Consider the following 26,825-nt stretch of genomic DNA (forward strand, 5'->3'; position numbering starts at 1 on the left):
ATGCTAGTTAACTATAGAGAAATGGCAGCCATTGACTGTGATGACAGGTGGTGGCCATTTTGCACAGGGAATAACCTGAGAGCTGACACCTTTTTGCATGACTAGCAGAAAAGCATATCCAAGTAAAGGTAGTTATGATAAAAAATCATTATATAGGGTTCTTATAAACATGATTATATAGGGTTCTCTGTTGAATTTCAGGTCCAACTAAGGTCTCATCTGTGTTCTCATTAGAAATGTGGGAACTAAACTTCTCCTGCTAGCAGTAGGGTCTTTCGCGATGTTAACAGTATGGTTTCTTGACATCTTCTCTGTATGTTCCTATGCCTCCACAGAGGAATCCCTGGGCTTGGAGATAGGGAATAGTGGAAGACGGTAGGCATTTGTGTTAGTACTTGGAAGCAGATAATGGCTTATTTCTGCAGTGGAATGAACCAGTATTTGAGGAGGAACAGGCTGGATATCCTAACCTGAAGCCTTCCTCCTTCTTATGTCCTCCCTATTTTCTCATTCATTCTCCCACCTCACTCTGATAGTCTTGCATTTCCTTTGGAGTGGTGTCCCTCCAGCTTGTGCAATACTTATCCCATGTGTATGTGCATGCACATTTATGAGAGATTGTGTGTATACAGGAAAATTAGTGCCTGTGGCAATGGTAGTGTGTTTGTGTATCTACATATTTCAGAAATATTTCAGAAATAACCAAGCTTTATGAGTGGATAATACTGATTGAGACTAAAAACCTGTACTGAAATATCTGCAACATCTCTTTTTATTTTAAATATCGCCTGCCAAATGTTGAATGATAATTGCTTCATAGTCTATATTATTTATCACTGCCTGAAAGTCTGGTATAATCTACGGAATCATTGTAATGAAGAAATGAAGGTTAATACAAACGACGTTGACTCTTACTGCAAAAAAAGTAAGTAGATATCTAAGTCCAAGTTAATTCCTGACATAATTCAGCTGTAGCTAGTGATACTGAGTATGAATTTTTGTCCCCTTCGATGTCATGATCCTGATTTTACTAGTCAGTAATGGAAGATTAGGTAGAACTTGATTTTTGTTTTGTGATGTGCATGAAAATCTGTTCTGTGTATTGGACCTGGGAAAATTGTAAGTATACAGCGTGCACAGAAATACAATGGTGTTTCTGTTGCTAAATTTAGTTTTCTTTTTCACCACAGTCTTCCCATTTAATGCTTTGATGTGAGAAGGATACTCCATGGAACAGTAGGACAAAATATTCTGAGGCCTTCCTTTGTTTTAATGCTTGAAAATTCTCTAGCAAACTAAAGTTATAATTGTACACTATGTTTTAAAACAGGAATTATGTCTTCGTGGTAGTAATACGGTATAATTGTTTAATCTAGTTGAGTGACAAAATTGCCAGTGCTTTCTATTCTTACTGATATTTTTGTTTGTTTGCTTTTTGGTAGCCAGATATCGTGGGTCAAAAAAACCCAGTCTCAATTTGTGGAATTTTGCTTAATTTGGTTTATTGCCAGTTAGCATTAACTTTTAATTATTAACTCCGATATTGAGAAATAAACACAAACATTTAAATAAACACTTAGAGAAACACAGCCCAGCTTCCCTGTGGCCACCTCTGCTGCCCCCTCACTGGTCTCCAGTCCCCTCGCTGTACATCACAGTCAGTCCTTTGGGTGAGGTGACGGTGGTGCAGGAGGCTGAGGTCGGTGTGTAATGATTACTTTGCTTTTGCCGTTCCTTGCTTTTTACTCAGCTGCTCAGGTGTGGGCTCCTCCACAGGCTGCAGTCCCCTCAGAAGTGTACCTCCTCCCACGTCTCCCTTCTGTCTCTGCTCAGGCATCTCTTTGCTCCAGCGATAGCTGGGTGTCTCTGCCCTGCCCCTGCTCAGGAATCTCTTTTCTCCAGCTGTGCTCAGGTGCCTCTTTGCTCCTGACCTGTTCGTGTCTCCTCGTTTTCTTCAGTGTCTCTCCTTCCCATAGTTGTTACCTCCCCTTCTGAGACACGTTTTCACAGAGGCACCGTGTGCTCTCTGATTGGCACAGTTTGGCACGTGGTGGTGGGTCCGTTTTGTCCATTGCAGAGCCAGCTGGGACCAGCTCAGGGCAGTCCCAGACCTCATCCAGCACAGGTTGCCCTGGATCCCCACATGCACCACCGACACCTGCCAGCTGTTCCCAGTGCAGCAGGTAAGTGCCAGAAGAAGGGTGCAAGTCAGTCTACACATGAGCACACTGCATCATGGAGAAACATTCATGTGCATCTTACTCAGTCTTCATCTCTAAGGGAAAAGCTGTATGCCACTAAGACTGTATAAACATCTTGCATGTATTCATATTTTTTGTGTTCTTTTGAGAAAGAATAATAGTGGAACCCATTTTTAAACCCGTCCTTGTCTTACTCCTTTAACTAGCCAGCCTTTCTCCAAAAAACTGACAGCAATTATATTCACTTTCCCTTTTTAGGTAGCTATTGTTTTGTTCACTTTACCATTTGAATGCTGAAGTTACTCTTTCCTACTGAGTGATTAACCTATCAATATTTTTTAAAGTGTATTTACTAAAATCTGTATATATGTGCTCCTTTAAGTCCATTCACATATTAATTTAGTTACCCTTTGAGAAACTTGACTAAATTTCAGTATTGAGGGGTTTCCAATGAATATGCTTTTGTAGGAAATTAGAGTCTTGTCTTTTTTACTATATAATCCCTTGTATAAGGATATCCCATCCTACTGCAGATGGAATTCAAATTATGGTTGTTACAAAAAAAAAATCACAGTATAGGCTACTTGCAGTTGACTGGTCTGTGTCTAATTAATGTGAAAACCCAAATAAGAGGCAGAGGGAGTGATGAGTTCTCAGTCCATACTGCACCAGATGATTCCAATGTGAAACAGTATATTAATTTACATTTGTCCGTGCTAACTTGTAGTGAGCTGTAAAAACAGCGTGTTGCTGCTTAATTGATCTGAGAGGCCAGTATTAGCCTCATGTTTCCAGATATTTTCTTCAGAGTTCCTGAAGAGAATTACGCCTGTGAAGGAGGTGTTTAATCCTGCCATCAACCTTGCATCATCCTGTATCTAAGCATCTGTTTTATACTTTAATGCGTTCATTTTATCCTTTACTGTCTTCTTTCCTTTTATGTATTTGTAGAAAGCCTTATTATTCTTCACTATATTGCTTGCTGTCCCCTCTGATACTCTACTTTTCTCCTGTGTAATTTTCTTTTTTTACTCAGTCTAGCTTCCAACATGTATTTTTCCTTTAAATCATTTCTTCTTGATGGTTTTAGTTGCATCTACACCGCATTTTTCATCAATATTTCTTCTGTTGCCTCTTTACTTTTGCCATTTAGTCATCTTGGGATTTTTGTCTCCTTAAAAAGGATGCTGTTCCATTAGACATTTGTTAGTACATCTTTGAAACAAGTCAATTCTTTTTCCACGCATTGTTCCTTTAAAGTTAATTCTTGACTTCGGTCACCTAGTATTTCTTTTGTCCTTAGAAACTTGTCATTTTAAAATTTCTCACTGGTTTGTTACCCTTTACATCCTTCTTCTCTTGAATTATGATGTAAGAATTGAATGTATTCGGTAGAGTTATGTTTTCTTCCTTAATTTGTGGGGCAACTGGGCAGTGCAAGGGCAATCCTGTAGTCTGAGTAAGTTCAGTGCAAATATGGGAGGAGTGGAGACTAACAGAGCAGACTTGTCTGCCTTCCGATTCTTGGTCTGTCCTGGACCATTTTGGCCTTCATTGTGATGTGAAAGGTTAGTTTATGCCGGCCTTTAGCCGTCCATGACAACGCTTATATTTCCTGAACCACCCCTCCCATGCTTGAGGCTTTGAAGAGCATGGTACAGTAGTACCATGAGCTAATTCTGCAATACTTGTGGAAATTCCTTTTATGCAGAGGGAATTTCCAGTGATCCAGTTAAACTGCTTTTATGTCTTTTAAGCTGGAGTGATGCTTCCCTAATTTAGAATTGATTTTCATTTACATTTTCTACACTGCCTGCTGTACTGGGACTGTGATTGAGGACTATAATGCTGCAATAGTTTAAATGGAAACGGGATCATGACAAGACATAAGATTTGGGCAAGCAACTTTGATTTGTAAGATATTTTTTAGTAGGGTTTGCTGATGGGCAACTCAGGAGAAAACCATCACCTAAATGGCGTAATAAAACTAAGTTGTCCTGTTTTGTTATGCCTACCAGGTGAATTAAACTCATCCTTGATGTTTCTCTACTGAAATCAACAGAGTTGGTGTATTACCAGATTTTTCACAAAAGAAAAAATACTACTGTAGGGAACTTTATATTTTTTTCTTCAGTGAAACACAATGTTTTCCTCTGAAAACGTTATCTTAATATTTAGAATCTTGATAATGCAACATACTGTTCTTTCATTTGTAAATTGCACTGGCATAAAATATTTTTGTGTATATCTGTACCTAAATGTGTGTTACATTATAGTGTATCCTGTGAAGTGATTTACTGTAGGACTCTAAAAAAGCAATTGTTCGAAATTTAAGGATCAGTTCACATGTAATATTCTAGATACTATGTCCATAATCCTCTATACTACAATTGTCATGGTCTAACCCCAGCCGGCAACTAAGCACCATGTAGCCGCTCACTCGCTCCCCTGCAGTGGGGTGGGGGAGAGAACCAGAAGAGTAAAAGTGAGAAAACTCGTGGGCTGGGATAAACACAGTTTAATAGGTAAAGCAAAAGCTATGCATGCAAGCAAAGCAAAACAAGGAATTCATTCACCCTTTCCCGTCGGCAGGCAGGTGTGCAGCCATGTCCAGGAAAGCAGGGCTTCATCAGACACAATGGTTACTTGGGAAGACAAAACGCTGTAACTCCAAATGTCCCACCCTTCCTTATTCCCATGCTTTATATGCTGAGCATGATGTCATATGGTCTGGAATATCCTTTTGGTCAGCTGGGTTCAGCTGTCCAGCTGTGTCCCCTCCCAACTTCTTGTGCACCCCCAGCCTGCTCGCTGGTGCGGTAGGTTGAGAAGCAGAAAGGACCTTGACTCTGTGTAAGCGCTGCTCAGCAATAGTGAAAACGTCCCTGAATTATCAACGCTGTTTTCAGCACAAATCCAAAACGTAGCCCCATACCAGCTACTGTGAAGAAAATTAACTCTATCCTGGCCAAAACCAACACTTTCTCCACCTCTTATTCCATACCATTTACATCATGCTCAGGTCCCACACTATCCAATACAATCTCATTAACCACCACCCCCCGCTTCCCACCCTTTGATATAATACACAGATATGATTCCCTAAGTCTATGGACCACCCCTGTGAAATGTCTGTAAAATGTCCATAATTGTCCACAAAATGTCCATTGAGTTCATTTAGTCCATGACTTTGGGGTCCATCTGTTATGGTGGTCACTCAGGACAGGAGTGTTGTGTTGTGTGGAGTTACTGGGCACCAAAGCCAGCTCAGGTCGGGTCATTGCTGTACTTGCACTGCTTCTTGTAAGGCGTGTCCTCCATTGGTTCAGGTGGTTCCTGCTATAGTAGTTCCTATAACATGCAACTCAAATCATGGGCTACAAAAATTCAAAGGTATTTCCATTACAATCTCCACCACTGGTCCCTTTGGACCAGACCATCAGGTTTAACATTGCAATGAACTCCTCCTCTTTCCCCTGCTCCAGCTTGGATTTACCCACAGACTGCAATCCCTTGGGGGCATACTTGCTCCAAGTGGAGCCTTACCCATGAGCCACAGTCTCTTCAGGAGTATTCCTGCTGCAGCATAGACTTATCCACAGCCATAGTCACTTTGAGGTGCACCTGTTCCAGCATGGCATTCTCCATGGGCCATAATGCCTTCAGAGGTACACCTGCTCCAGCGTGGCCTTACACACAGCCACAGTCCCTTCAGGAGTAAACCTGCTCCAGTGTGGCCTTACCCATGGCTGCAGTCTTTCCAGGGGTGTACCTGCTCTGTCATGTTCTTATCTATGGCCACATGATTTGAGGTGCTCCAGCATGACCTCATGCATAGCCACTGATGCTTCAAGTAGTACCTGCTGCAGCATGGACTTACCCACAGCCACAGATGCTTCGAGGCGTACCTTCTCCAGTGTGGACTTATCCTTGGGCCACAGTCCTTTCAGAAGTATACCTGCTGCAGCACAGACATAACCATGGCCACAGACACTTCAGGGTGTTCTGCTCCTTCATGGACTCATCCACAGATCACAGTCCCTTCGACTCGAATTCACACTGGAGTTCCAGCCTGTCTAGTACAGCAGTCCAGAAACAGCAGTGATGCCCTGGCCATCTGCCAGCCCAGGCGTATGGCCATTGCTGTTATCAAAATGTTCCCAGACACAGCAGCGTAAGATGATAAGCACTACAGCAGTACAGCAAGCAGGGAAAGCAAAAAGCAGCCAATAACGAGCACTAGATCCTAATACACAGTGAGGCAAGCAAGCCCCATGGCAAGCACAGAAGCTTGCCGATTAACAGCTGAACAACAATAACAGCTACAAGTTTGATCTAGCACATTCCAATCAAACCTGTCATTATCTCGAACCCTTTGAGTCCCATGTTGGGTGCCAAAAAGGACCGTCGTGGTTTATCCCCAGCCAGCAACTAAGCACCATGTAGCCACTCGCTCAGTGCCCCTGCAGTGGGATGGGGGAGAGAATTGGAAGGGTAAAAGTGAGAACACTCGTGGGTTGAGATAAACCCAGTTTAATAGGTAAAGCAAAAGCCATGCATGCAAGCAAAGCAAAACAAGGAATTTATTCACTCCCTCCCGTCGGCAGGCAGGTGTTCAGCCATCTCCAGGAAAGTAGGGCTCCATCACACACAATGGTTACTTGGGAAGACAGACACCATCACTCTGAACGTCTCCCCCTTCCTTATTCTTCCCACACTTTATATGCTGAGCATGATGTCATATGGTGTGGAATATCCCTTTGGTCAGCTGGGGTCAGCTGTCCAGCTGTGTCCCCTCCCAACTTCTTGTGCACCCCCAGCCTGCTCGCTGGTGGGGTGGGTTGAGAAGCAGAAAGGACCTTGACTCTGTGTAAGCACTGCTCAGCAGTAATGAAAACATCTCTGAATTATCAACGCTGTTTTCAGCACAAATCTAAAACTTAGCCTTGTACTAGCTAGTATGAAGAAAATTAACTCTACCCCAGCCAAAACCAACACAATACTTACAGATCAATAAAAAAAATTACACCATACTGTATAGCTCCTCTTGCATTGTACAGACTAATAGGAAATTCGGTCTACTAAATTCTTCAAATACTATTAAGTAATATAACATTTAGTGTAACCACAGATCTGAACTTAGTCTGTCACTATAGTGCATCTCTTTGTGCTTTGCAAATTGTGATCCCTTCAAAGCTTCATAGTGAAATCAGTGTAGGGCTGATTCCTCTTAAAAACATGGATCTTACTGTAAATCTTACTCCTCATCTAAGAGCAGCATGAAGCTCATAGAGTTGATATTTCATCTTTTGAAAGACAGGTCAGCAAGAATTGGGTTTAAAATATATGTGTGTTTGTTTTGACAGAGAGCAGAGGCTCAACATAAGTGCCACTTTTTGATTTAAGGAAGACTCTGAGGGTGACCTGACTGTTCAATGAAAAGAATATGTCCTATGTCAGGGCTGAAAGATCTGGATCAATTACTGTGTTTTACTAGCCATGCAGAAGTAGATGGAACTTTTTAGTCAGTCACTGGTATTATTCTTCCTGTATCATAATATTTGAATTTGATGTTGCTTTTGGGGGACACTAAGGTCAAATCATACACATAACTTCTGCCTGTCTGATATTCTTTGGTGCCACGTTCTCTGTTCAGATCTTTCACATACCTTTGTGGGTCTTTTTTTTCCTTGATGAGCCATACTCATGAACAGTGGGTACTACTTGAGAAGAATTTCATTGTTTTGGTGTCATTATTACTTTCAGCCCAGTAAGACAACTCATCCAGAGTAGCAGTCAGAACATTTGAGGTTTAAACTTTTTACTGTACGAAAAAGGGGCTTCTCTCTCATGCATTACATGAATGAAAGATATATCTTAGAAAGCCAACTCCTGCCCTCCCAGTTGCCCAGGTCAGAAGAGCTTTCTTCCAGAAGCATAGAAATTCAGCCATCCTGATCAGGAGGGTTTTTTACTACATTAAGAAACTTGAAGACAGAGTTGCTGCTGCAGAGAAACACCTTCACCAGTAGGTAGCTGAAAGTATTACATGCCTTCTCATTCCATTTATAAATCCTCATGTACCTCATGAAGCCATTGTTCTCAGAATTACAGACTGGTTGAGGTTGGAAGGGACCTCTGGAGGTCAACTGGTCCAAGTCTTCTGCTCAAGCAGGGACACCTAGAGCAGATTGCCCAGGACTATTCTTGAAGTTGCCATTGCATTTACTAAATGGAGGGAAGTCTCCCACTCTAGAGTCATTTTACTCAGATAATCTTTATCATTGTCATTCAGCAGATAAAGGATTAAAAAACAAGTCCTAATCAGCATATGGTTCTGTGAAAGAAAAATCCAAATATTACACAAGATTTAACCCAGGTCTGCATCACATGATCTAAGCTGTGTTAGGAGGGGAAGAATAACCATTTGGAGCTTAACTTTCCAGCTACCTTAGAATTCTTACAGCTCTCCATAGTAATTAGGCTTCAGCCCTTTACAATAATGCGACTCTCTGTCGTGGTATTCCATGTCAAGATAGCCTCACAGCTGATGGATATCTTGCAGTAGTGAGTTGTTTTCAAACTAAGAATCTCTCTTAATGATATGGGAGTTGCTGTGGTTCAACAAGTTTCACAGCATTGCCTTTCAAATCCATTACGACTTTCTGTCTGTCTGTCAAAATCTATTTTCTACTTGCCATCACTTCACCAAGACTGCTTTCTAAGCAAGGCAGCTATCAATGCAAGAATCTTCCTTTTGTTACTATGATGATAAAATATTTCTTTAAAAGTCTGATACTTTATTTTTTTTACACTTTAATTTTTACATTTTCTTGTTTCAATTTTTCTGCCTATGCATGAAGAAATTGTTCCAGAGTGGTCTTGTACAAAACCTTTGTCCTGTAGCATAATCTGGCTTTGTAGAAAGTATTCAAGATGCTTCGCTTACTGGTTTGTCTGTACCTAAAAGTTTATTTAGTTTAGTGAAGTGTGAAATAGTAGTAGTGATCTATTTTACATAAGTTAGTAACATTTGGTATTATAGAGGTAGGTATTCCTGATTGACTCCCTACTCCTGGAGCAAATATCTTCACAGAAAGACCTGAATCATTCAAGAACAGTTTTTCTGCAATTGCTGTCCTTGAATTTTTCCCAAATAGCTGAATGTGTAGACAAGCTCTCAGTTAAAAAGTCGGTCGTTGTGCTGTTATCCATTCTCCTAAAGTGTTTATGTGTCTGGGGGTCATAACTTATATGGGCTAGATAGCTGAGATGGTGAAGTACATAAGACATCTGTTAAATCAGATGAAAAGAAAATAAAACTATTCTCAATGGCAGCGGCCTGGGCAAAAAGGTCCACTGCTCTGTAAAGGAGACACCTGCTCTTTAAAAGAGTGCTTTATCAAGCACTACAGCGTAGAGTTCTTGTTCAGTGCTGATGGATTTTTTGTAGAAATACACTGCATATGTTGAAAAAGTGTATTTCTTTTATTTCTTTTTCCTGAGGAAGGGGAAGTGCCCCCTTTTCTTCTTATACCATCTTTAAAAACAAAATAAACCAAACACCATTCTCCATTTCTGTTAATGACGGGGAGTTACTCCACATCTGTCACAGGACACAGAAATGTGACTGAGCAACAAATCATTCCTTCTTATCTCTGAGCCTCATTGTAGGGAATGTAACCTGGGCTGGAACCTGAATGTGAAGTGATGTGTGTAATTTTTGTCTTGGGATAAAACAGCAATAAGTAATGGAATATTGTAATTCTAAAAGGTTGAAGTAAAAATCCTCCTTCTGTTATCCAGAGTATGCATTTCATAAGTTTTTGTGTATGCTACGAAGTCTAGCCTTTTCCTAGGTTTTTGAGAAGAGGAAGAGTTGAGCCTTAGATGGTGAAATGTATATTTTTTATATTTTTGAGTTATAAATTAATTTGGTTATGATATCCTCCAGTTTCTCAAAGGAACAAGTAGTAACCAATGTAAATCAGACTGGCTCCACTGAAATTGGAAGAACTGCATTCATTTACAAAGTCTAAGAAACTGTCTAAAATTTGTCTTGAAATTATTCTTGTTTAATGTTTAGTCCTGCTTTGTAAAAAGGCTTACAAACCCTGTATTCTGGCTTGGACTCTGGTTCAGTTTGTGTAGTTTTGCTGTTTGTAAAACTATGAGAATTTAATTAGGTGTGAAAAGCAAGATGGCAATTTGAACTGCATAGAATTTAGAATCTGTTTATCTTAGAAAGTATCAGTTCAGAAAAATTCATTCTCTGTCTCCGGAGACCTGTATTTCTCTCCTGGTAGTTCCCACAGCTTTAGATTTTTTAAAATGGGTATTGGTCCCTTGGTTCAAGAAAAATTCAGATTTTTTATTAAATACTATTAAAATGCTTTAAAAATGCAATTAAAAATACTATTATGATAACTAAGATCTTCTGTATTTTGATCTGTATATATACTAAGCAAATACACCAGAAAGAAGCACATGGAGAAGCTATGCCAGATGAAGACAGGTATCTGCTCTTTTGAGATTAGTTGGTTATAAAAATCTCTCGATACCAAAGAGCACACCTTCAATAACTCTTTGCCTAACTTCAGGAAGCAATGCTTCTTGAAATTTGACAGGTTTTACCATGGGGACAGCAGCAACAATGCAGCTGAAGAGTCCCATCAGCTGATTTGCAAACCACTGTCTATGATGACTTTAATGTATAGATAGACCCAGTTTGATGTGAATTTTTCAGACATTCTTGTACCCAAGAGCCAGTTACACTTCATTTTCACCAATGAAATCTTTCCTTAATAATTTGAATTTGAAACTAAAGCATTGACATTCATAATTTTAACATGTTGATTGGTTTGGTTGTATGACTGCTTTGTGGGAAAGGAGGAGGTTTTACAATTATGTTTGTGTTTGGATTTAATTTGTATGGTAAGTTAAGTATGAGATTTATGGAGTGCAATGTGCACAATGTTTTATTTACAATTCCAGAGACTATGAGTACACACAACATCTGAATTTGATCTTTGAAAACCAAGTTCAGAAGTTATGGCATAATTTGATGCTAATTGTCTCCCTTAATTGCACCTTCCATCTGCTTATTTGCTAGTTCTATGCTTAAGTCATTACAGTATTTATTACTTGATTTCTGGTTGTATTTCACTTTCCAGTGATATACTTACTACATGTAATATCTTTGTTTTGTTTTACTTACGTATTATCAGTGTCCTTTTCTTGTGTACACATTTTAATTTTTTTGAGTTGTAATTTGCCAAAAAGAATGTATTTTCTTTGTGTGGGGGAATATATAGGAAAGACACAATAATTTAGCATTTCTATGTGAACAAGATATGACCTGTTTGATCAGTCTGTTGATGTTTTTTTTCCTGCCATGCCAAAGTGGGACTTCAGAGCTAGAAGTCATAAGATGCCTAACAGACAGGTTCTATCTGTTCATAAAAATTGCCTTTCACCATCAGTTGTAATAAAAGAAAGATGTGATGTCTTGGCCATATCAGATACATGCTTTATTTCTAAGAATTACAGCTCTGGACAGATGTCTTCTGTCTGGCTCTTTATGCAGAAGAAGTTACTTGTCATTCCCCCACCATGTTGCTGGTGGAAAAAATTGTGTGAATGCTGTCACATTTAGTTCAGGCAAAATTATCCAGGTTTAAATTAATGTGGCTGTTGGGGTTGCTTTGTGGAGGGGGGTTGCTTTTATTTGTCTGATGTGAATGAAAAACAGCTTTAGCAGCTATTCAGGGAGCAGGGTAACCTCCCTTACAGAGCTGGTGATAAGATTGCAGAAGAGGACATCAGTGTATCACCTAAGATTACTTTCTTTGCAGCTACACACGGGGAAATCTGATGGAAACTGGAAAACTGTATCTAAATTCTGTGATTAAACAAGACGTGTCTGAAGAATTTCTATTTAACTAGATATGATAATTGGAGAGGAAGTTAAGTGGTGTTTTACATGGGATCCTTCTATTCTCAATGACCTTAGAGAGAAAGTTTTAGTCCCCATGACTGAAGATCAAATGATACTCCCTTTTCTTGGTTTGGTGTGGAAAGGAGGGAGGGAGGGAGGAAGGGGGGGAGAGGAAACACTGGAGTTTGTGCATGAAATTTTGCATATTGGTGTTGTAGGCCTTACAGGATGTTCATGTATGTGCATTTTTTAAATGTAGAGTGAAACATATCTCAAGTCATTCAGGACCTAGCTGAAATGGTTTAATTAAAGGCCAAGTGAAATTGTGATGGAAACCTTAGGGAAACTTTAGAGTAGTCACTTAGAACATGAGCTAACTTAGATTTAGTTGTTTTGGCAAAAAAAGATAAACAGCATACCTGTTGAGCCTACCTAGTACAGCAAATTTCATACAGTTTTTCATTGTTTTCCTGGAATTTTTGGAAAATTTACAGATTACTAAAAATCTCAAAGAAGAATTGTATTGCAAGTTAAATTTGAGTGGTTACCATATAGATATGGTTAAAGGTAGCAGAGGGGTGGCTTCAGCATCTAGTCTTTAGTGGTAACCTACTGCAGAAACCTCTTTTCCTACAGGTCCTTGAAGCCCCCATTGTCTGCTGTGGAGTAAAGCAGTACTTCACGACTAGCCTCTGGAGTGGAAGGCATACCTCTCCTCTGGATGAAATTGCAGCATATGATCTAGAGGAATTCAACCTAGAGAGACTGGCTTTGCAATCTTAATATGCCCAGTGCTCATGATGAAAATGGAAGTCTGGCTGGAGCTGCCAAACTGAAAAGCTGTGTAAGAGTGCAGCTTAGCTCTTTTGTGATAACCTGGCCAAGTATGTAATTCTGAATGTTTTCATTTAAATGCAACCTATAAGAGTTTATCTATGAGATATGCCTGCTTGCGAAGTAAGCAGAGTAATTGGTGAACATATTAGTATGGAAAAATGTGGAATGAGAGAAGGGCATGTATTCTTGATATAAAAATGGCACAACACTGGAAGAACATATTTGTACATGGAAAATACAGACAGAAAGCCTAGAAAGATTGAATTACAACCCATAGAAGATGCATAATGCATGTAGAAAATTTCATCAGTGTAACAAAATGGGTTGGTTGCTAATTCTGAAAATATTTATCCTCTGCCTGTAATGTATATAATGCAACACGTCTGTTGGCCAAATTTGCCTCTCAGATAGTATTCACATTTCAAAGAGACTTGAGTGTATTTGAGGAAAGAATTCAGCCCAAAATATTATTCTTTTTCAGTTTCATAAACCTCTTTTAGAGGTTAATCTGTTGACTCAGGTGAGGAGAATGAAAGGGTGATTACACTTTAGGGTGTTGCTTTTAGAACAACTCTACTTCTACCTGTTGTATTGTTAAGTCATCTTACACATAATACCATTTGTCATAAACTTACCAACAGTAACTAGTGATATGTATCACACTTCTGTATTACTTAGCAGAAAATGGTTTTAAATAGCCTCTTCATTTGTTCAGTGGCGTACACTTTCTTGATGTGTGTTTTAATCCTTGTGTCTCAGTTTCCTAACTACAACATAGGCTGGATACGGCTTCCCCCCCCCGCTCCTTGCTGTGCCTCATCTGTCTATACAGGTTGCCTTTGGCAAGAAGATTTCCCTTTGTTCTTTGAGCAAAACCTAGAAACATTAGGGTTTCTTCCTTGAGATTTCTAGGCACCTGCCACTTCCTCTGAAAGCATATACAGTCTCCCAATTGTTACTTGGAGGGGAGCTTTCTGTATCAGCTATGCTTTAGCTTCACCTTTAGCATTTAAAAAAAAAGTCTTTCTCCCTCATAGGTTCACCCCTCACTCCTTTGTGTTCAACTGGTAACACAGATGTATCCTGTACTAAATCAAGCATAAGGTGCATAGGTTTTGATCTGTGTTAGTAAACTAATAGGTCTTTCATATACCATATGCTTTCTGTCACTTGTGCATGGGGTTTGGGGCCTTCAGCTGGAGGTGGCAGGTAAATTATTCTTAGGAGAATAAAAGGGTAAGACCACAAAAAAGTTAAAATGTAAAAAGGCTTCTTGCGGATAGCCTGTTTGACATGAGGTTCATGAAAGGTGAGAATAAAGCACATTAATTAGTGGCTAATAAGTAAACCACTGCCTTGATAGATAGGAACTCTGAGACTGCATCAAACTACCCTCACAAAATCTTTTACAAAGGGACTAATTTACAGGGCTGTACACAGTAACAAAGTATTTCTGTAATTACCGTTGAGAAAAGTCCCTTGTTCTCTGCTGCTGTCACTGAGAGTAGCAATGCATAATCTTTTAGGAAGACTTGTTTTTGTTTTGTTTATTCACAGCAAAGTTTTTTGCTCTTTGGTGGCATGACATGTGTGGTCCTTTTCTGCTGTCAGCAATTAAGAGATGGTCTCAACTGAGCAAAAAGGCTTTGTGACATAAGGAACATTTTCCTGAAATGTTCCCATGTGAGCCATGGGCTTGGTTACACGCTGAACCGGTGAAAAAAGCATGGCTTTTGTTAGAATGACAGGCAGGCAGCAGAAGCAAAGTTTAACCCAAATCCTTTTGTAGATATTGGAAAGTCATAAGCCTTGAGATGACACTGGCAGATTCAACATGCTGTGTGATCTGGGACTCTGTTGCTTGTATCACTGTGTGAATGTGTGTACAGTGTAAACATTTTATGAAGTGCAGTTTCTGATCCATCGGTCTGTCTGGGCAAGAATGTCCCTTGATACTAAAAAGAACAGCAATCAGGACAGAATTGGTCAATGCGGCATGTCTAATGGTGGGAAGATATTTGAAGGACTCACTATAGACACAATAGGCTCTCTAAATAGCCTCTTTGCACCCGGAGTCTTATTGCAAACAGGTTCATTAAGGAGAGACATTCTGACACACAGCATCACAGTAATGAAAGTAGCTCTGTTTTTCTAATATTGTGTCTTGCCACTTCAGTTATGCTGCTGGTACAAGATTTCCCTTGTGTTGTTGTATATTTCTCTAGAAAAAGAATCAGTCTTCATAGAATATACAATTATTTTGTACAGGAATATATAACTCAAACCTAAGAATCTGTCCTTCCTGTTTATGTGCACTAGTGCAAAAATAATTGGCAATCACATCTTCAAAACCAAAAATGCTTTCACCTTTGATTTGAAAGGCTTATATATGTTAAAATGGTTATAACACAAAAATATATATATACAGTTGTAATATACTTTCATGAATATACAAAGTTAGATATAAAATGTTGTCCATGACCAAATATAAAATAATATTAGTAATTTTTTTTTCCCCATGAGGCACCTTGGCTTGTTTTGCTTCTTTTCTTTTTTCTTTAGGCACCGAAGTATAAGTTCATAGAGAGGAAAATCAAAAGGTTATAGTTTATCCTACTTTACATATAACTGGTGTGTGACTTAAGCTGTTGGATTGGCTTAATGTATACTTTGAACATTATGACCATGGGGGGAAAAAAGGTAATATTGGTTTAAAAGTGGATATGGAAAATTTAATGTGCTCAAGTGGGAACAATGGCATATTAAAAAAAAAAAAATTCATGACACAGATCTAATAATTCACTTGCCCCTGTAGGAATGGGGTATCGGCTCTGATGCCGCTTGGTAGTTTATTTTTATATACGCCCCTGGTCCCTGCTGTATATCCTTCGTATGGGTTCCAGAGAAAAGAAAGAAAATAACCTGTAGGGAAATCAGCTTAGAAACCTTTCATTAAATACATTGTGTTTCATATCATGTCGTTCACAAAATCTCCAAGAAAGATAGAAAGTGTTATCAGACTGCATGCGTAAAATACTATATTTGAATACTATAATTTGCTGTAAGATTAAGGACCAAGGGTATAGACATATTCGTTATTTCATTATTCACTTATGCTTGATGGATAATGCTTCAGGGGTTCTTTTCATTTTTTCTTGCCTAGCACAGATATGCAGTTTTAACTTTTTATTTAATGCTGCAGAAAACATTCATGTTCCCCTAAGCTTTACTGTCCTGCTTGTTTGCTTTTTAGTGGTGTGATTATTATTCTTTTGGAGGGGTTTTATATTGCTTTTAAGTTTGGGGTTTGGGTTTTTTTTCCACAGGCATATACATTAGTTTACATGTAGCTAAACTGTACCGATTATAAAAGAAATTTAAAATTACTTTTTGACAGAAATTGAGAAATGGTTCATTTGTGATTGCAAATAATTATTTGTTTTATCTCAAGGTAAGAAAATTGTGGTTACTTTTGTTAATCTGTATGGAAAAACAGGGTTGATAGTGTACATGTTATGGGGGCTTCAAAAACCTGTCACCATTTTTTTGACCGTTCATGAAGCATAGCGCCAAATTTGGCCTGTGACTGTTTTCTGCACATAAAAAAAGTTCATTAAATAACAAGTAAACCTAGTTTGCTGAATACATTATGGATCATTCTTTTTTTCCTGTGGTATTATTACATGTTAAATTGTGCATTTTCTTACATGGAGTTAATGGATGTAGATATTCAGCTGCATTTGCACATGTGGTAATACTTGTACTAGTATTGGTTTAGTTTGTGGAGGGCCTAAAAATGGCTTGGTATAGTGGTGGTGTTATTGACGATGGACGTCTTACAGTTCCCCTATTTTTCTTCCCTCTTTTCCCTATCTGCTTATATATAAGTAGCTTTCTCTTTCTTCATATTTTGCCTAATTTAATATTCATCAGTGGTTCTTATACATAGGGAGTGGCACAAACGACAGTGTTTGTCATTCCAAAGACCACAGGCTCAAACTCCATGTAATTCATAGCAGAAAAGGTGGCTGCTCTGCCTGGAAGCTCCTCCCTGGCTGGGTGGTATTGTGTACCTTGTAAGTTACAATTCTGTAACAGTACGATGTTGTTTGAGTTTCTTTGCACATTATTCGTTGTGTAGTATTACAGAAAAGAAGAAACTAGGACGCACCAACTATGGGAGATGTTTTGTATCCTCTCAGCTGTCCTGGGCCAGAACATTGGTATCTCTTGAAGAATAACTATGACAGATGAAAATGGAAGTAGCCCCCCCCCCCGCCATGCCTTCAGAGCTTGTTCCCCAGCAGTAGTAGTAGTACCACTGAATTCTGTTTCACAATGTGTTTGCCATCGTCTCAGTTACCAAGTCATTCCCATGACTCCTCTCTCTAGTCATCTATATTCTTATATCATTGCAATGGAAACGGAATGCCATCAAAACTACTGTTTGTGTATGAACACATTTGTAGTGCCATATATCCTAGTTGGAAGGGCATAGGCACTTTTCTTCCTTTTTCTTTTCCTAACAGAACTGTGTGGTTTTCTTTGGTCTTTTATTGTGTGAAGAAGGTGGTCTTTAAGAAGCCAGCCTTGCATATTGTAGTTAGGGTAGTGAGGCTCAGACAAGCCTGGTCTCTTTAGTTCCACATTTGTGAGCTAGCTATCAAGAGTTCTCTGGAGGATGCACACAACTCCAGGTGCTGACTGTCCATAGTAGTGGGTGCTTCCTGAAGCAACCTGTGGAATTCTGAAACAGGTGCTTAGAGTGCCCGAGCCTTAACATTAAATTTAGTGCAATATTCCTTTGAGAAAATGTGAGGACACTATGTTGAGGTACCGTCAATAGCCTGTGCTAGTAAACTGACAACTGCTGTATTCTGAGCTACAGGCAGCTGAAGTTGGTTATTTTTTTTTAAACAAAGTGTGTTTCTTGCCCCAAAATTACGTTACTCAAATCTACAAGTCATTCATGTAGGAGGCTTACCAGGTGTACACAGAAAAAGGTGTCTTTAGCAACCTGTGTGGGTGTTCAGAGGCAGCAGGATGTGACTGAACTGGAATCACGAAATCACAGAATGGTTGAGGTTGGCACGGACCTCTAGAAGTCATTTCACCCAACCCCCCTCCTCAGGCAGGGTCACCTAGAACCAGGATCCTGAACTCCACTGTCTCATGGTCACTGCAGCCAAGGCTGCCTTCAACCTTCACATCCCCAGTGAGCCTTTCCTTGTTTGTGACTATGAGGTCCAGCACAGCACCTTTCCTCATTGGCTTCTCTATCACTTGGGTCAGGAGGTTGTCATCAGTGCTGTCCAGGAACCTCCTGGATAGCTTATGCGTTGCTGTTCTGTTCCTCCAGCAGTTAACTGGGAGATTGATCTGACATGAGGACCATGGCTTGTGAATGTGAGGCTCCTTCCAGCTGTTTGTAGAAGTCCTCATCCACTTGTTCGTCCTGGTCAGGCAGCCTGTAATAGACACCGAGTACAATGTCACCTATACTGGTCTGCTCCAATAACCTGGCCTAGCACATTTCAGGGAGGGCTGGCAGCCTGGCAGGTCACTTAAAGAGTGGTCCTTTCCTTTGCAGCATGCTGGCAGTCTTTTGAAGAGTTAACTTATGCCAGTCTTCTATCATGCAGTTTTTGCTTTCAGAAAAGTCACTGGAAGGCAGAGGGTTGTTTGCACCTGAGATGGCAACCATGATATTTTAATTTGTTTATTGCTGTCATTTTAGACTGTTTTTTTCAATATCCAGGAAAGGCAGCTGTGCAGGCTTTTAATCCATGTATAAAATTCACCTCTGGTGTGCTTACTAAGTGGTATTGACAACTGATAATGACAGAGAAGCTGGCAAGTAATAACTAGTGATGATTTCGCAGGTAGCTTCCTTTTCCTCGCATAACTCCCTTCCTCCTTCTCTGTCTTCCCTCCTTTCCTGTCCTCTTTCCTTTCTTCCTTCCCTTCCCTCCATTCCTCCCTCCTCTTTTACCCTTCCCTCCTTTCCTTCTTCTCTCTCCTCCTCCTCTCTTTTCCTCCTCTCCTCTTCATAGAATTACAAAATTACAGACTGATTGAGGTTGGAAAGAACCTCTGGAGGTCATCTGGTCCAATCCCTCTGCTGAAGCAGGGTCACCTAGAGCCAGTTGCCCAGGACCATGTCCAGATGGCTTTTGAGTATCTCCAAGGATGGAGACTCCACAACCTCCCTGGGCAATCTGTGCCAGTGCTTAGTCACCATCACATTGGGAAAGTGTTTCCTGATGTTCGGAAGGGACCTCCTGTGTTACAGTTTGTGCCCACTGCCTCTTGTCCTGTCACTGGGCATTCCTGAAAAGAGTCTAGTTCCATCTTCTTTGCACCTTTGCGTCTAATGTTCATACACATGGAGGAGGTCCCTCCTGAGCCTTCTGTACTCCAGGCTGAACAGTTCCAGTTCTTTCAGCCCTTCCTCATAGCAGAGATGCTCCAGTCCCTTAATCATCTTAGGGGCACGTCGCTGGACTTGCTCCGTATGTCCATTTCTCTCTCGTGCTGGGAAGCCCAGACTTGGCCATAGGACTCCAGGTGTGGCCTCACCAGTGCTGAGTAGAGGGGAAGGATCACCTCCCTCGACCTGCTGGTAATGCTTTGTCTAATGCTGCCCAGGGTACCATTACTCTTCTTTGCCACCAGGCTGGCTGATGTTCAAGTTGGTGTCCACCAGGACCCACAGATCCTTTTCTGCAAAGCTGCTTCCCAGTTAGTTGTTCCCTGGTATACCCTGTTGCATGTGATTGTTCCTCCCCAAGTGCAGGACTTTGTACTTTCCCTTGTTGAACTTCATGAGGATCCTGTCAGCCCATTTCTCCATCCTGTTGAGTTTGTGCTGGATGGCAGCATGACCCTCTGGCCTATCACCTGCTCCTTCTGGTTTTGTGTCATCGGCAAACTAGCTGAGGGTACTCTCTGCCCCATCATCTGGATGACTAATGAAGACTTTAAACAGGATCAGACACAGTATTGACCCCTGGGGTATATTGCTAGTTACTGTTACCCTTCTTTTTCTCCATCCTGCCTTCTCTTCCCCTACTTGCCCCTCCCCAATTCCTCTCTTCCCCTTATCCTCTTTCTTTTCTGATTCACACTCACCCCTTTCCCCTCCCTGCACTTCCCTTCCCCTTTTTTCCTGTTGTTTTCCATCTGGTCCTAAGTTGTGAGGTCTTTGATAACACTTGGTGTTCAGTGAATAGTATGGTACTGCTTACGTCTTTGATTTAGGGTGCTTGACTTAGGCGCTACTGTATTACAACAAAAATCAGAACAACGTCAATGTGAATGTCTGCTTTTCATATGCTGCCTTGCAGCCTGCTTTAGAGAATCCAGGGGTTTAGCTATCTAGGCTGGGAGCAAACTTTTAGTGAACTATTCAGGAATACTGCATTTTCCCATGTCTTTTCACGTTTTCTATTCCCAACACTTTAGTTTCCTTCCATTCCTTAATATTGCTACTGGTAGTCAAGACTGAAAATATGTGCATAAAGAGTGTCAGTGGGAATGGGTTAGTGTTTGACCATTGGAACAACCAACCAAGTAGTTATTCCTTTAACAAATCCTGTATTTGACAGGGTGTGGACTGGTATTGCCTTTACACCAGGAGATCTGTTAAATTATACTGGAAAGAGTTGAGCAAGAGGGGCATCCTTATCTCAGTTTTCCCCTACACTTCTCTGTTTTGGACAAATCAACTAAGATTTTTTTTATACGTTTATGTTTGTCTGTGCGTGTGTATGAAAAGACACTGTTGCACTTTTACTTCACCTTTTCTTAGAGGTTCTGCCTGAAAGCGGTAATATTAAATACTGTTGTAACATAATTGTAAGAGATCTTATGCTATGTCTTTTTTCACCATGCTCTTCCCCTCTTCTCCCTTCTCTTCTGCTTGCTGTGGTGTCAGACATGACTTCAAAGCTGCCATCTAATTTAGATCATGTTTTCACAGTGTCTTACAAAGTCTGGGGATAGTCCTGTCTATGAGTGAGAGAAGAAGACACTCCTGGTTTGTGAAATAAACTTAAGCTCTTCAGCAGGTGCAAGAACCCTCAGTGCTCCAAGGGGAAGTTTATGAAAAGTTGAAAGAAATTAACCTCAATTAAAAGCAATATTGATTGATAGTTACAGAGTTAAATATGATATATTGCTCAAGAAAAAACTCTACATTAAAAGAACATTAAAGTTCTGATAGAAAACATTAAACCCAAGAAATTTGCCACAGAGGGTGAAATGTAAAATTGTTTACATCTCTTTCTAATATCTAACTGTAATAGGACACAGTAAGGAATCAGTTAAGAATATCCCCTACTGAGCCAAGGAATTAGGATTCTTCAGGGTGTATTCTCATTTTGGTTTACTGAGATTTTGTTGCTCAGCAGTCATTAAATATGTTAAACTGAAAATCTGGGCCCCTTCTGTGTTTTCCATTAGTTTGTGCTTAGTTTCTTAGTTTTTTCCCCCTGAGATAAAAGTCTTTGAAGTTTGGTAGACAAATAATGATGGTTTAAACACTGTTATCGGTCATATAAGGAAATTACCTACTAGACAGTAGGCACAATCATTTTTATATATATATATAGGTGTGACTGCAAACTTAGGAATTCAGCTGTAATTGACATTGGCTTTACTAACTGAACATGAAGGAAAACACCAAAACCATCGCTTGCCTTTGGCAGCCATAATAGTCGCTTAGGTTTAGTAGTTGGCCATATGGATCAGGTGATAACTGGTAACATTGTTCATATGTTCACTTTCAGTACTTGTCAGGAGGGCTCTGTTCTGCTGCATCATCTGCTGGCACATTAGGTTCGACTGGAATAAGCTTCAGGTAGAATTTTTCTACTAGCTTGAAGTTACGCACAGTAAGCTAGCACCTTCATAAAAAGCACTGTCCTCTGCAGCCCAGGAGATAGCTCATGCCAATCATAATCTGAAGCACTTAAAGGTGATATTTGTAACTGCTAAATGTGTGGATTTCTTGTGAAATACATGTATTCACTTCTGGTAAAAAGCAAATATAAGCAGGATAAAGAGGTCCTTTTGACTCCCTACTGGGAGCAGCTGCTGTTAAGAGTGGGAGACAAGGACTCATCTCCATTGGGCATCTGCAACTTGTTTTTTTTTTTCTTCTGACTCTGTCTAGAGCAAAGAAGAAAGGGAAGTGAGAATTCCTTTGAAAGCCATATTTCACAACCATCTGTTAGGTGATAATATGTGTGTTCGCAGAGAATTAGCATGGTTGAATCCCATTGAGTGGAATGGCACAGATATAAGCTCAATGAAGCCTCGCTATAAAAAGTGACAGTCCTTTGCAATGTAAGCAGTGTGATACTTTTTGTTCAATGTAATGTTCAATTTATGATAATTTAACTTCAGAATGTCTTTTATTAACTCTGCATTACATGGAAGTGTATTTATATATGAGAAAGTCCTTTGCCTTGGCAGAGAGTGGTTTTTAAGGCCAAAGTAATTTTTTGTCATACTTGAAGCCCCATAGTGACAGAAGAGTGTATGACATAGCTGTAATAAACCTGCAAGTTGTGGAGCAGAGCACAAATGTTTACAAAATTAGAGTAGGACTGAGTGAACCTCAGTAAATTGAGAGTTGACTTCTGTGTGTTAGTCCAAATTTAAGAAACTGAAGAATCCGAACAGAGACAATGTTTAATGGCTCTGTCTTTCAAGAATGGTTGGTGAAGCTTTGGAATTTAAAAGAGGGACAAAATATGTGTGGCCATGACAGATTTGGGGTTAAGTTGGTATGTATGGATGACAGAAATAATTATTATAGGGAAGGGGTTGGAGGAGTAGGGATCATGGTGATTGTAACAGAGTGGTGATTTGCTGTGACCCATGTCAGCTCTTTTTGTCAGAGCAGGCAGCAGGTTATGCCTAAGCATTCACATTGATAAACCAAAGCTGAGCAGTCAGGAGGACTTTGTGTTTAGTGGTCAAGACTTGAGACTTCCTCACTTAGAGAGAATGAGTGGGAAGCAGTGAGAGAGGAGTGGAACAAGATGGGAAGAGAGAGGGAAGATCAGGGAATGAAGAATCTCAGACATTCTCCTTAAAATGAACTCCTTTGTTGCTATAGAACTGTATCTGTGATTGTCTCACTGCCACAGGAAACCATTTGTTTCCATGACCTTTTTGGCATCTGTCTTCCTAGTCTCACCTGGAAAGTAGTGAAAATATCACTTTTCTCTGTGTGTTGGAACAACATGAAGGCTTTATAAAGGTTTTCCATTGCTACTGTTCATCATCTGTCTCCTGGTAAGCACTTCAATATTGCAAGCTTGACAAATGTTGGCTTCATGTATTTGATACTGTTGAGTATCTTGAACAACAAGGTGGGCTGTTTGGATGTGGCTGTCAACCCCTCAGGGATAGCCCTGCTAGAAAACTGATAACTCATTGTAGTCCAGGTGTCTATGCTTTACCTGTGGTGCCAGATCAGTGTCACTTCAGGTGGGGTGGTTTTCCACTGTATTCCTGCAACTGGCCTTTGAGGAACCAGTGGTGGCATCTCCAGGGCAGACAGGAAAGGAGGAGGCAATAGCAATCATGTGGTGGAGGGTGCAAGGTGAAAAGGCTGAATCTGCAGGTAAATGGAGCATTGCCAACTTACTTAACTAGACCTGGACTACAAAAAAAGTTTGGGAATGTCATGAAAAGGCTGTTGTATGAAGTATGTACTTAATTTAATTTCCTATTATTTCAGTTGAAGGAAATTTGAGACTTTATTATTTAGACAATAGACTACTCGGTATACAATGGTTTGGTAAGGCCATGGATTAAAACTGGCTGTTGTAAAAAACCCAGAAGTATGTTTCAAGTAAAGGAATATATCATTAGATATGTGGAGGATTTGATCAGTGATTTGAGACATGTATAGCATTGCATCTATAAAATAAAATGTTCTGATGTGTTAAAATTCCCTCACAAAAGCCTCAATTCTAGAAAACTATATCTGAATAATCTTACACCTGTAAAATTAAGGGATTGAATAGGTATGCATATCTGTGGGATAAGGTTTTTGCAGATGTTTTTTTCAGAGTAGGGATCATTATTTCTGCCAGGAGCTAACATACGTATAATAATTGCAAAAGCACAGCTATTTGCCTAACTGTCCAGTTTCATGTGCTGGATGTATATGCATTCATGTGTGAATGTATATGCAATCAAACTTGTGTACGTAGCTCCCATAGCTTTACAGTTAATGTACATACTTTTGTTTTCAATGTAAAAAACAAATGTTGAGAGGCTAAGAGTTCATAGGGTATTAACTGAAAATAAAATTGACTTAGTTCTCTTAAATATATTAGAGGAACATTCTCTGCTGTGTCTTTGTTTTCTATAGGCAAAAATAAAATCTGCAAGCCCATTGGAGTTTTAAATACAATATAAATGTCATACATAATCATAACAAGTATGCAAAATGTTTTCAAATATTTGTATTGTATGGAAGCAATTACTGGCACTGACTGCATCACACACCCCTCATATGGGCTAAGGCCAAAAGAAATGAAGGTCTCTAAACAAAATTACTTTGTGTGGGTGGGAAGAGAGTGAGTTTTAACTTTTATTAGGGAGCAACACCGAGCTGTATTTTATTGCCAATCACATACTCTGTAACTCAAATAAATACTAAAAAAAAATTGTTCCATGTCAGGCTTTTGTTACTTTTTCTTGTCCTTCTCTGTCGCAGGTCTTCCAAAGGAGACTCTTGCATTTTCGTAGTAGAAGACTTTAAGGTATGGTGTGTACAAATGGAAATCTAGCAAGAATTTACTTCTCCATTTGCTGTGCAGCCATATCTGTGGTTGCTGAGATACTACATAGCATTTTTTTCTCAGCATGTTAATTTTACTTAGAGTAAACCAGCACTGCCTCCCATGCTTCCATTTCATATCTGTAAGTTACCGTGATTGATCTGCCAGGTGCTTTGTTCAATGGTGCATTTGCAATTCTGGATGTTCAGACCAACCTTCTCTGGAATCCTGCTTTCTGACATTGGTGAAGCTGTCTGTAACATATGGTTTGTACACATGGGATGGAAACAAATACTCCATCTTGTCTTCTGCAGGTAGATCCTTATTTTCTTTCAAAGAAATACATTCTCATGTTAGTGACTTTCACTTTCCTTGCATAGCTCCTTCCTCCACACTTTGGCTGTTGCTGATCTTTGTAAGCTTCTGATGCTTGCTGTGTTAGGAATGTCCCTTCGTACCCCTTGAGAAGCCTGAATGCCTCGCATGCATAAATCATGGCCACTTCCTCTATGCCAGCTGGTCTAATGAAGGACATAGCCTTTTCTGACCATTTCTCTTTTTCTCTGTTTTAAAAGATTGTCTCTCCTTATGTCCTGGGCTCTTAGTAATGGCAGTTGTGCTACTTCAGTGCACATACATAGAAAGAACGCCTTAGGAGTCAAAACCAGAACATTTCAAAGTTGGAGGAGACTCTTCACTAATGCATACAGCCCCTTCTTAAAACTGGAACATCACTTCCCTGAGAAGATACTTTTTCAGGGTCTTTCCTCCTGTGACTTGTCACAGTGAAATAGTGGCATTTGGGAATTTCCCGCAAAAGACTAACTGTGATGTTCTTGCTTTCGTGGACATGCACTTGAGTCGTTATGCTGCCACTTCATTATAATGTGTACTGTACGAAGCTATGTACCAGCTGAATTCCAAAGAAGGGAGAATACTTCACTGCAGAAGTTTAAAGGACATTGCTTAGTATTTGCTCCCTGATGTTTCATGTGGCAATGTAAGTTATATAATAAATCTCAATGTCACACTCATGATTTGTGAAAATCAGCAATTAGGAATTCACAGGCAAAATGTATTGTATGTTTTGGTCCATAGATTAGTAGAACAGCATCTCTGAATGCTGCTGCTGCAGGCAGAGATACTTTTGGAGGATAATGCTGTAGCGGTGTGTGTCATGAACATCATATGGCAGTAGGGACACATACAAGCAGCATGTTTAGAAAGTTTTGAATAAAATAGTCTTGGGACTATGGATTATGCAGCTGAGTACAAACTAGAAAGCTGGAAGGGCAGAGAAGCAGATGAATGCTTTTGTTAGGGCATGAGGTACATGGAGGAGATTGGGTTCAGATTATTTTACGCTAAAATAAGGCTTATATTGCACTATTTGTATGTGTATGGGCATTAGAAATGTATCTGTGGGTATAATATCATACTTTAGACTACACTTTTGTGGGTTTTACAATCATTGGAATCCCTGTAAGCCTGTAATTTAGTTACCTATCTCAAATTATCAGAAAGAATATAGAACAGTGTGGATAAAACAAAGAGTTCAAACCGTTGTCCTGCCCCCTCAAAATTCCTTCTGAGCTTCAGGGTGAATTCCAGTTAATAAAAAAAAGGCACTCCCTTTTGGCTGGAAAAGAGAAAGAGAGAGAGAGAGAGAGAGAGAAACAGTCAGTGATGCTTTGTGGGTACATGTGTATGCACACACTTAGATATACACACACACACACACACACACACACACAGACTCACACACACATTGGTTAGGCAGATACTGGAGTAATGCATTTGAATATCTCTGTTAATTTGGTTTGATGAACCAGCTGTGCTTCCTGTAGGGTAAAACACTCATTCTTAATATTCTTAAAATAATATTTGTCACTTGCACAGGTAATTTGCATGTAAGTCATTTTTTAATGTAAATCTTTGCTGTATCCTTATTAGGTAGCTGCAGCATAATTCCCACTTTATACACAGTTTAAAGTCACATCTTCAGAAGTGACTTGTAAATTTGGTTTCCTGATTTAGGACCTGTCA

General features: G+C 39.8%; 1 protein-coding gene across 1 annotated transcript in view; it reads left to right on the forward strand.

Moving 5' to 3' along the window:
- The first annotated feature begins 2,096 nt into the window (after positions 1-2,096).
- BNC2 (basonuclin 2) overlaps positions 2,097-26,825 on the forward strand; it is a 175,640-nt gene continuing 150,911 nt past the window's right edge. The window contains exon 1 of the mRNA XM_030005318.1: positions 2,097-2,183. The gene's annotated coding sequence lies outside the window, so the exon portion shown is untranslated. The remainder of the gene's footprint in view (positions 2,184-26,825) is intronic.

This window comes from Aquila chrysaetos, chromosome Z (genome assembly GCF_900496995.4).
Source record: "Aquila chrysaetos chrysaetos chromosome Z, bAquChr1.4, whole genome shotgun sequence".
Lineage (NCBI taxonomy): Eukaryota > Metazoa > Chordata > Aves > Accipitriformes > Accipitridae > Aquila > Aquila chrysaetos.